We start from the raw sequence: 11,457 nt of genomic DNA, 5'->3' as shown, positions 1-11,457 counted from the left end.
TCAACTCAAAATGAATCAGTCAAACTGATTCAGACTCGATAAAAGGACTATGAGATGTGATTAAGATATATAGTCCAATGTTTTGCTTTACAATTCCACTGTGTATGTGTGTGTGTGCGCGCACGTGTGTTTTTCAGGAGAACGAGAAACTCTGACACAACCGTACATCCTGACCATTGGTACTGTGTACACATCAACATACACGCACGTCTCCATGCTGGACATCTCAGGAGCTTTCACACACAGTGCTAGGAATATCCCGGGACAGAGAAACGCACCTCCTAAGTGAGCGAGTTTAGCGTCAACCGGTGAAATTTGCTGTAGCGTGAACACTTCGCCTCTGTGAGCTTCACTCTCCGTCAGGTTCACTGTAATTAGACATAAAATGTACATAATGTTTATTTTTCATACATTTAGGATTTAATGGGTTTTTTTTTTACTCTTCGAGGAACAGAAATGATCTTTCTGTAAAGCTTTCTGTAAAGCTTTGATTTCTGTAAAGCTGCTTTGAGACAATGTCTATTGTAAAAAGCGCTATACAAATAAAATTGAATTGAATTGAATTGAAACCTTTTGAGGCAGCTTCTTCATCACTACCTGCTCCGTTTGACTCAAAAATGTAACGACCGGTTTCAAAAAGTCACGATGTCTTCAGTTCATGTGATTTTACTGTTGAATTTAAACAGGAAATGTGAAATATTTTTGTTCCTTTGTTTCCTCTACTGTCTTTTTGCTGTGATCTTGAACACAGTTGTATTTTTTTTTAAAATAATAAATAAATGATCATTCTAGTTCTCTCACTTTCCTTGTCCTAATTGTCCTGTATCTGTTAAATCCGTTTCATCTCTGGTCTTTCTGTCTGTATGAACACTTGTAGAAATGACATGTAGTCCATATTTTTAAATGATTCATGATTTTGAATTTAAATAAAGATAGTTTATATATTTTTATTTAAAGATTAGCCTTTTTCCTAATAAGGATCACTTTTGTGCTAGTCTACTTTTAATTAGGACTCTATTGTTTTTAAGATATCTAAAAATAAATATTTTATGTTTGTTTATTTATCAATTAACCAACAGTATCATTGCTATTATTTTAATTCAGTTAACAGTGACCATGAGCAGAGAGCTTACATTTAACTGATTATGACAGACTTCCTGATTAAAGCATAAATAAAAAAAGATTGGTATCTGGATCGGTATCGGCTGTAAAAATCCTGATCGGAGCATCCCTAATGAACACCATTAAACTAAAGCGCTCTGCATCTGACGGGTAAATGAACTCACCCAATCACATCCTATATGAGATTATTCAGATATCTACACAATACACACAGAGCGGTTCAAGAACTGACTCCAGCCCAGAACCATGACAGTGGAAATGTCTAATAGTGTAGCTTTAAATATATTTAAGAGGAGCAGACTTCAAACACTGAACATTGAGGTTTATTGTATTTGTTTACAAGGTGAACAGGTTCACGGTTGTTTTGTGCATACAGTCTGTAAAATTTACTGAAAATATTAGATTTAGTTTATCAGAAGGTAAATTAACGTGTCATGGCTCACACTATGTTCCTAAATTCTGTCATAATTGACCAGCTCAAGTTTTCTCATGCCTACTTGTGTGTTGTATTGTGGCATGAGAGAACTTAATAAATGTGAAAGTGCAATAAAATATGTTATCACTAAAATCAATGAATAATCGTGATAATCGAGATCTCAGTATTAATCTAAATAATCGGGATTATCATTTTGGCCATAATCGTGCATCCCTAGGTGGCACTGATCCAGGACCTGATAGCAGCAAAAAACAAAACAAAACGGTGGATCAGCCATCAGAGATAACAGAAATCAAATCATGTAACTGATGCATGTAAAAGAGACGTGACTGTTCTTTCACTAGGATTGAATTCATTATATTCGTACTTTATGTATGGGTTTCTGTATGAAAGTTTAATGGTAAACGAGTGCTTCAGTTAAAATAATGAGCGTTGTAGATCTTAAAGAAAACAATATCGGATGGGTATCGGCTGATACTCAAGCTTTCCATTAAGGAAAATAAAAACTAGGATCATGACACTTCTAGTAAATAAGTCAAATGAAATTGTTTTTATTTATTTATTTATTTTTAATTGAACGTTTAAGGATATTGCCGTTTGATTTTCTTTGTTAAAGTCGTTTCACCTTTTGTGATGTGACACACGCAGTGCAGTGCAGCTGCTTCTATGTGAATTTTGTCACAGTATATCCTTTTATGGGTCTAAGCATACGGCATAAGATAATTTCAGATCAACAGCCTCAATCTACAGATTACCATTACTTCTTGTTCTGAAGCGCTCACTTTAAATCATGTGTGTAAGGTGGTTGTGATCCTCTCAACCAACCGTAAGGATAAATACGATTGCGTGAAGAAGTACCTGTGTGTGGACTGTCCCACTCCAAGCCAGTGTGTGGTGGCTCACACCCTCAGCAGACCTCAGACCCTCATGACCATAGCCACAAAGATCTCCTTGCAGATGAACTGCAAGATGGAAGGAGAGCCGTGGAGCGTCGAGATCCCGGTACGGTTCTGTTCTTCAAGCACTGGGAGTTTTTCCAGTAACTGAAATATATCCGGCATTGGGATTTCAACTACAACCAAAATCATCACTTAAAAGCATATCTGATCTTGTAACTGATCAACAGTGGCACCTCCTAACCCTGATGTTATTCTATTAAAACATTGTTTTAGTGACTTCTCCTGCTCTTTCAGTTGAAGCACCTGATGATGTTGGTATCGACTGCTACCACGACAGTGCTGCAGGAAAGAGATCCATCGGTGCACTGGTGGCCAGCCTCAACCCGGGCATGTCCAGGTACTTAAAGCATGACTTGTGTGGACTCTGTAAACAGCTTTAAGAAGGGTTGTGTTTAATGAACTAGATTTTAGATTTGAACTTTTCCACCAGTCTTCAGAAGAGAGGGCATTACCCTTTGTGGTTTATCTTAACTTTAGGAGAGAGAAAAAGTACAATATCGTTCTTTTAATGAATAAAATGTTTAATTGTCAAATTGCTGAGGTATAAGGAATAAAAAGCATCACGAAGACCTGTTTAGCTTAGTGGTGCGTCACATTACACCATCCTGTCGTTGATTGATAATCTTTCTACATATAGCAGCATGCTCATGGTTTCTTTATTTGTTGATATTTTTTAATCCCTCGTATATCTGCATATTGTTACCACTACAAACGATCAGTAAAGATTATGAATCCAACAAGAGTTTTTCAGCTCAGTGGTGGGAAATTTCAGAGACTTTTAACACTACTTCCTGCATCTCAGGATTCTTTACTCAGGCCTGAGCTGGTTCTCTTAATCTCACACACTCTTCTCTGTATTTCCTTCCAGTTGAAGGACAGAATCACAATTTTTTTAGTCTTGAATCCTCTGAACGTTATTTTCCTCGCTGCTACCGCCACCTTCATCTTCCTCATAAAGGGTCTGGGCCATGCTCTGTATGCTATGTGCTCTGTATGCTATGTGCCACTGCTCTGTAACCATGAGAGCACCGTCCTTCTCTCAGGTGGTTTTCAAAGTGTGCAGGGTATGAAATGCACTCTGGGAGGAACATCATGCTCCTAAATGACCTCGTTACACTGCAGTCTCTTTGAATTCCGACTTTACACTCAGGATGAAATACTCACACTGCAGTCTGACGGAACGTGGGAGAAAAAGCGAGCAACTTTAGAATTGTCGCTTCAGTTAAGAAGCGCATTAAGACATCGCTTTTTGTTTTGATTTCTTTTCATCAGCTGTGCTGAAGGCCTACTTCAAATACAACGAATGTTTGCCGTCACGCATGGTGGCGTATCGAGATGGCGTGGGCGACGGTGTGCTGCTGAGCGTAGTCGACTACGAAGTGCCTCAGTTCACGCAGTCCATCAAGGCCATGGGTGAAGATTACGCGTGAGACTTGACACATCTCGATAAAACAGATTTGACGCACGCTTTTTGGGTTTTCTCTCAGCCATCAGTGTTTCTGTGTACAGGCCCAAACTGACCGTGTTGGTGGTGAAGAAACGCATCTCTTCCAGATTCTTCGCTCTCCTCCACGCCAGACTGAGCAACCCTCCTCCCGGAACAGTCATCGACGCCGAAGTCACGCGACCCGAGTGGTGTGTTCAGGCATAGTTCATCCATCTTTTTCTCTTTCTCTGGCGGTCTTTCTGATCACAGCTTCAGGTTGCGTTCGGTGTGTTTTGTCCAAGATTTTATTGGGAATGTTTTGTACAGTGTTGACGATCTAAATAGCTTAATTTAGCTTAAAACCGTGTAATTGCAGGGTTAAAGATACGAGCTATACGAGATCAAGCCTGCGATCGGAGCGTCCGTATACTCGATGTTTACAAAACCGCAAGAACGGAAGCGAAATGCTATCAGTCAAACACGTCAGAGTTAATGTATTGTTCTGATGGCTGAAGGAAAATTTTACTTAACGGTTATATCTTAAGGGTGAGCTGAGGTTGTGTATGATTAGTTTAGTAGAGAGAGAGAGTAAGAGAGAGAGTGAGTGATGTAGAAAAAAGGAAATAAAGAATTAACAGGTGCTGTGAATTGAGGATGTGGAGAAAAAAAAGTATATTTAAAGCAGATGAATGAGTGTATTAGAAGCCGGGAAAGGTGAGGTTTCCTTCGTGTGTTTCCTGGAGGATGCAGTAGAGGTGTGTGTGTGTGATTTCCTGTATACATATATACACTTATATAAAATATACACATATACACACGGTTGTGTAGTTTTAGAAACATTTGGGACTTGAATTTTCAGTGTGCACATGATAGATGTGCTATATAATGTAATTTAGAAACAGGTGGATTACACTAATATTTTACACTAAATATGAAACTTATTCACTTCGACTGAACATTAAATGAATCTCAGAACTGAGACAGTATTAAACAGTCAGTAACAGAGGCCCCTGTGAGAATCAGAACCTCAGGTTTAATCAGTGTTGTGGAATGTGATGTGATAAAATCAACAAGTTAGTATATTTTACTTGTACTCTAAACCGGTTATCTAGGAATTGTTGTAGGGGAAAAAAAACTACTTGAGTCAAGCACTTTCCTTTAACTGGAGCTGAAACTTGTTGTTAAAGCGTTTTTGGCCTTTTGTCAACCCTACAGTGCACGTCCCCGAGGCGCGTTCACTATTCACGTTTTCCTACAAAATGTCACCTCCTGTAATAACACGAGCACTGCTTTTTTATTTATTTAAATATTTTACATATACGGATTATATACTTTCTGTACATTTACAAAAGGCTGGTGTAGATTTAAAACGCTCTGAAAGTTTTCACCAAAGGAACAGAAATTATTATTATTAATTTTTTAAACCGGTTTATGACGCTCGTGAGTGTGGCTCTGTGACATTTAACACCTTCAGCAAGACTTTAACGCGAACACGCTTTAAACCGGTATTTCCCGTCGCAGCACGCGCACAGGTTTGTTTAAGATTAGCACGCGCACACTTATAATATTGTCATTACAGATCCCATGGAAATTAATGCTACTTTTAAATGGTTTTACTCTTCACCTTATAAATCTGAATTTCCTGCAGACGATACTAAAGTGAATGCATTTCTTCAGGACCTTTGTACCCCTGTTATTGATTCGAATACTGCCATGCAACTGGACTCCCCACTGTCTCGAAGAAATTTGAATTCAGTTAAAACTACGCAGTGTAACAAAGCTCCTGGCCCGGACGGGTTCCGATTGAATTGTTTAAAGCATCTATTGGAAAATTAGCTCCATTGCTTTTATGTGTGTTCAACGAATCCTTGGAATGTGTCTTTGCCTCCAACTCTGACACAAGCCACTATAGCTCTCCTTCTTAAGGAGGGTAAGGATCCAGCCTCCTGCGGTTCTTATAGACCGCTGTCTCTGCTTAATGCAGATGTAAAGGTGTTGGTAAAAGTAATGGCATCTCGTTTAGAGAACGTTATCCCTTATATCTGAAGAGCAAACCGGTTTTATAAAGGGACATCAGTTGTTTTTCAATACCCGTACGCTCTTTACATTATTCAAAGCATTCGGCTGAGATTGATTTCTTTAGATGCTGAAAAAGCATTTGACAGGGTTGAGTGGGTTCAATCCACATCAGAGAGGAATGATATCTAAGATTTATGATTTTATTCTGGCGTTAGGTAGTGAGGCGGGTACCAAAATTAAGAATGTGTGGGAAATGGAGTTAGGAGTACAGATAAGTGAGGAGTGTTGGGAACGTGCTATAGGTAGGATACAGTCTACCACTTACTGTGCTCATCTTGGACTCATCCAGTTCAAAGTTTTACACAGAGTGCATTTGTCTAAGTTGAGACTTTCTGTAATATATCCAGAAGTAGAGGACAAGTGTGATAAATGCCATGGCTGTCCCTGTCATCTTGGCCATATGTTTTTCCTTTGCCCAGATCTCCATGGTTTTTGGACTGGTTTCTTTACCATCATGTCCACTATTCTCAGAGTAGATTTAAAACCTTGCCCATTCATTACTATATTTGGGATTCCTGATGCCTCAGTTCTATTACGCTCTGTACAAAAAGATATTATCACTTTCACATCCCTTATAGCAAGACGTTCCTGCGACTGGTTCATGTAAATAACTCGTACAGTCAGGCAGGTGTTGGTTATTTAAAGAAACCTTTTATTTAACAAAAAAAAACAAAATAAAAATCGGCTCCTCAATCTTCCACCTCCTTCTGAAAACACAGATGAAATAGAAATCACACGCTGCAAGGACACAGCCAGGTTCTCTTTTACACACACCTGAGAGGAGATAAACCAGCTGAACTTTCTAATCTTACATTAAACATCCAACAAGCAGCTTTCGGGTCACAGTGAGATATTAATGACAAGTTCCTGTAACGCTTCTTCTGCTTTAAACTCGAACCTGAGGGTTACGACTGCATCTCAAACTAAAACAACATCTGTTTACAAAGCTACAGTGCAGAAGAGTTATTCTGACCGGGGTGGAGTATTTCAGTGTAGTACCTTCTGATCGGCGATCAGCCTGCCATCATGCAGCTCACCTTCCGTCAGCTTCTCGGCTGCACGTTAAATGCAATCAGTGAAACCGGTGCATAATGAACCTTTAGAGAGAGAGAGAATGACAGTGAATAAGTTCAGACGTTACTTTAACACATCTGTGATCTGAGTGATGAGTGCCTTGACCTCGGACATGATCTGCCTGGCGAGGTAGGAAGCGTGAGGTTAAACGCTGTGACTGTAAATAAACACTGAAACAGGTGTTGACTCCTGCACTTACCACATGCGCACAAACTCGGGCAAGAGCCTAAGGATCCTCCTGATCCGAGCCAAACGTATCCTCCACTCAATCCTCTCAACACCTACAGGAACACAGGTCTTTTAAACTCACGCACTTCGTTTTACATCTCCATCAGAAGATGCAGTAGGCCTAATCAAAGGCCAGATAGGTCATCTAGTCCAGATACCTTGTTGCACCATTGACTGAACAAACAAGTAAACAAATAAATAATATTTTATATTCATTGCATATCTGTTGCACTTTTATTATTATTATTATTATTATTAAATTAAATCAACTGTTGGTTAAAGGTGCAAAAAAAGGAATCCACAATGCAATTAATGATTAACCAATTTAAATCGAATACATGTATTTTCTAGTATTTCCCCCCAGAAGTTTATGTAAATACTAATAAAAGCTTCTCATTGTTGCCAGATCGAGTGCAATTTGAAACATGTTTTTTTCTTCTGTGCATTAATTAGTTCATTATGAATTTAATCACAGTTTGCTATGATTTATTCCTAAAATATATTTATTACTAAAATAAAAAAGGAAATCCAGTAGGTAATGATGTCAAATATTGATACATTTAAATCGAATAAAACTATTTTAGTATTTTCCTCCAGATATTGTACACTTAAAAGTTTATTTTACTTTTTTTTTTTTTTTTTTTTATTAGCTCATTATTTGGTTACACTTTGTTCTGATTTATTCCCAAAATGGAAATAGGAATTTCCCTTCTGAAAAAAAACAATCGCAACAGAAACCCTCATAGAATCTGTAATGTCCCTGTAGGTCTACTGGTAAATTGTTGCTTTGGTGGCATGTTGTGTCTAGTGGATACCATTAAGAAGCAATAATGGCACTGGTTTTAATGGTTAACAAATTAACACACGTTCTCCGTTTTTGATCACACGATGCGGATTCTCTAATGATAGACGTGCGATTAAAGAAAATGACCACATCCTCAATCCTTACATCATCAATCAGCATGATCCGGGGTTGTGTAGAAAGCGGGCTTGTATGAACACAGGTGTGTGTGTGTGTGTGGCTTTTACCTGCCAGCTGTAATACAGGTGGCAGAGTTTGTAGGCGAGTCTCTGCATGTGGTCTGGTTTGAGGCCACTGCTGTCGTACACCACGTTGTAGTGAGTGGGGGCCACACTGCCGAAGCGCACTTTGTGACTCACGATGAAGTCGTACCTGACAAATCAAGCCATCAGTGTTTAGAACACACCGAACGCAACCTGAAGCTGCGATCAGAAAGACCACCAGAGAAAGAGAAAGAGAACGATGAACTATGCCTGAACACACCACTCGGGTCGCGTGACTTTGGCGTCGATGACTGTTCCGGGAGGAGGGTTGCTCGGTCAACGATTTTCATTATCGATTAGTTGTTGCAGCTCTATTTGCAACACATTATACAGTGAGGGGAAAAAAGTATTTGATCCCCTGCTGATTTTGTACGTTTGCCCACTGACAAAGAAATGATCAGTCTACAATTTTAATGGTAGATTTATTTGAACAGTGAGAGACAGAATAACAAGAAAATCCAGAAAAATCGCATGTCAAACATGTTATAAATTGATTTGCATTTTAATGAGGGAAATAAGTATTTGACCCCCTCTCAATCAGAAAGATTTCTGGCTCCCAGGTGTCTTTTATACAGGTAATGAGCTGAGGACTCTTAAAGGGAGTGCTCCTAATCTCAGCTTGTTACCTGTATAAAAGACACCTGTCCACAGAAGCAATCAATCAATCAGATTCCAAACTCTCCACCATGGCCAAGACCAAAGAGCTCTCCAAGGATGTCAGGGACAAGATTGTAGACCTACACAAGTCTGAAATGGGCTACAAGACCATTGCCAAGCAACTTGGTGAGAAGGTGACAACAGTTGGTGCGATTATTCGCAAATGGAAGAAACACAAAAGAACTGTCAATCTCCCTCGGCCTGGGGCTCCATGCAAGATCTCACCTCGTGGAGGTGCAGTGATCATGACAACAGTGAGGAATCAGCCCAGAACTACACGGGAGGATCTTGTCAATGATCTCAAGGCAGCTGGGACCATAGTCACCAAGAAAACAATTGGTAACACACTATGCCGTGAAGGACTGAAATCCTGCAGCGCCCGCAAGGTCCCCCTGCTCAAGAAAGCACATATACATGTCCGTCTGAAGTTTGCCAGTGAACATCTGAATGATTCAGAGGACAACTGGGTGAAAGTGTTGTGGTCAGATGAGACCAAAATGGAGCTCTGTGGCATCAACTCAACTCGCCGTGTTTGGAGGAGGAGGAATGCTGCCTATGACCCCAATAACACCATCCCCACCGTCAAACATGGAGGTGGAAACATTATGCTTTGGGGGTGTTTTTCTGCTAAGGGGACAGGACAACTTCACCGCATCAAAGGGACGATGGACAGGGCCATGTACCGTCAAATCTTGGGTGAGAACCTCCTTCCCTCAGCCAGGGCATTGAAAATGGGTCGTGGATGGGTATTCCAGCATGACAATGACCCAAAACACACGGCCAAGGCAACAAAGGAGTGGCTCAAGAAGAAGCACATTAAGGTCCTGGAGTGGCCTAGGCAGTCTCCAGACCTTAATCCCATAGAAAATCTGTGGAGAGAGCTGAAGGTTCGAGTTGCTAAACGTCAGCCTCGAAACCTTAATGACTTGGAGAAGATCTGCAAAGAGGAGTGGGACAAAATCCCTCCTGAGATGTGTGCAAACCTGGTGGCCAACTACAAGAAACGTCTGACCTCTCTGACTGCCAACAAGGGTTTTGCCACCAAGTACTAAGTCATGTTTTGCAGAGGGGTCAAATACTTATTTCCCTCATTAAAATGCAAATCAATTTATAACATTTTTGACATGCGTTTTTCTGGATTTTTTTGTTGTTATTCTGTCTCTCACTGTTCAAATAGATCTACCATTAAAATTATAGACTGATCATTTCTTTGTCAGTGGGCAAACGTACAAAATCAGCAGGGGATCAAATACCTTTTTCCCTCACTGCACTAAGAATTGTGTGGTATTTTAAGATGTTTGTTCAAGGTAATGCAGTTAATACCCATTGCAGTTCTTTATACTTTGGGGTTATTACTCAGATTATAAATGTATTCAAGTGAGGACATTTATCACCTGTGTGCTTTTTCTGCATTGTTATTAGCATATGTACTGTATGATTTAGTAAAATAATCATTAGCCATTACGTTGTTATTCTGATTACTCTGGGTGTGTGTGAGTGAGTTCATGCTCTTGGGTGTGTGTGCTGTGTGCTGCACTTCCTCTTTTTGGTCAGGCCCTACGCCTTGCTGTAGTTAACTTTTAAGAGACATTGTCTATAAGGAAGAGTGCGTGACTCTGTTCTTTCCCTTATTCTCAATAAATTCTCATTCTCCATATTTTATTACCCTTGTGTTTTATTTCTATCAAAAATCTTCTCCAACACTGATAACGATCGGTCTGATGAGACCTGAGCCAGGAGAGAACCGTTCCCTTAATGCCAACAACATTTTCTAATCTATCTAGCGCAGAGGTGCCCAAACTTTTTCCTGTGAAGGGCCAAGTTTGGCCCGCAGGCCCTAGTTTGGGCACCTCTGATCTAGCGTGTAGCGGAGCGTTGATTCGGTCGCCTGATCGAGTTCTATCGGATCAGACGGTGATCCAAATCTAACTGATGTCTGTGCGAGGTTATTGATGAAGCTCAGTGCAGTAGCTGACGTGAAAGTACATTTTATGCGGTGGCGAGGTGGAAATATGATCCATACGTATTATGAACGAGATAAGAATGATCGGAGACAACTTCAGACTGTGGAAGTGTTACAATATTTTCTATATTTAATCCGTACGTATGAGGTCAAGAGTGTGACCACCATTATGAGCAGGTCAGATTACGTTCTGATTGACCTCTACTGAATCTAAGATGGACACAACCGCTGTTCTCAGACTGGCTTCATTTAATGCTATGTACTCGTTTGGTTTAATCCAAGTTTCCATTAAACACATTAAATTACATTCCTGATCAGTAATGATGTCGTTAACAATAAGAGCCTTAGACGCAAGAGATCTAATGTTTAATAGTCCTAGCTTCAGATTAAAGGTGCTGGATGTGCATTCAGTATGATCTAATTTTAGGTTAATTAGGTTACTAAAACA

The 11,457-nt window shown here is 39.9% G+C and overlaps 1 long non-coding RNA gene and 1 pseudogene across 1 annotated transcript; one reads left to right on the top strand and one right to left on the bottom strand.

The window, feature by feature from the left end:
* The first annotated feature begins 2,072 nt into the window (after positions 1 to 2,072).
* Positions 2,073 to 3,647, top strand: LOC128604825 (piwi-like protein 1; annotated as a pseudogene).
* A 2,392-nt stretch (positions 3,648 to 6,039) lies between these two features.
* Positions 6,040 to 7,502, bottom strand: LOC128604837 (uncharacterized). Its single transcript, XR_008385333.1, has 3 exons — positions 7,296 to 7,502; positions 7,022 to 7,119; positions 6,040 to 6,796 (listed from the first exon to the last, which is right to left on the bottom strand). It is a non-coding gene; the product is annotated as an uncharacterized LOC128604837 (long non-coding RNA).
* Positions 7,503 to 11,457: the final 3,955 nt, after the last annotated feature.

The sequence above is a fragment of the Ictalurus furcatus genome, unplaced genomic scaffold, assembly GCF_023375685.1.
Source record: "Ictalurus furcatus strain D&B unplaced genomic scaffold, Billie_1.0 scf3, whole genome shotgun sequence".
Taxonomy (NCBI): Eukaryota; Metazoa; Chordata; class Actinopteri; order Siluriformes; family Ictaluridae; genus Ictalurus; species Ictalurus furcatus.
Note: the sequence above shows the minus strand (reverse complement) of the source record. Positions and strands in the feature narration are given on the sequence as shown.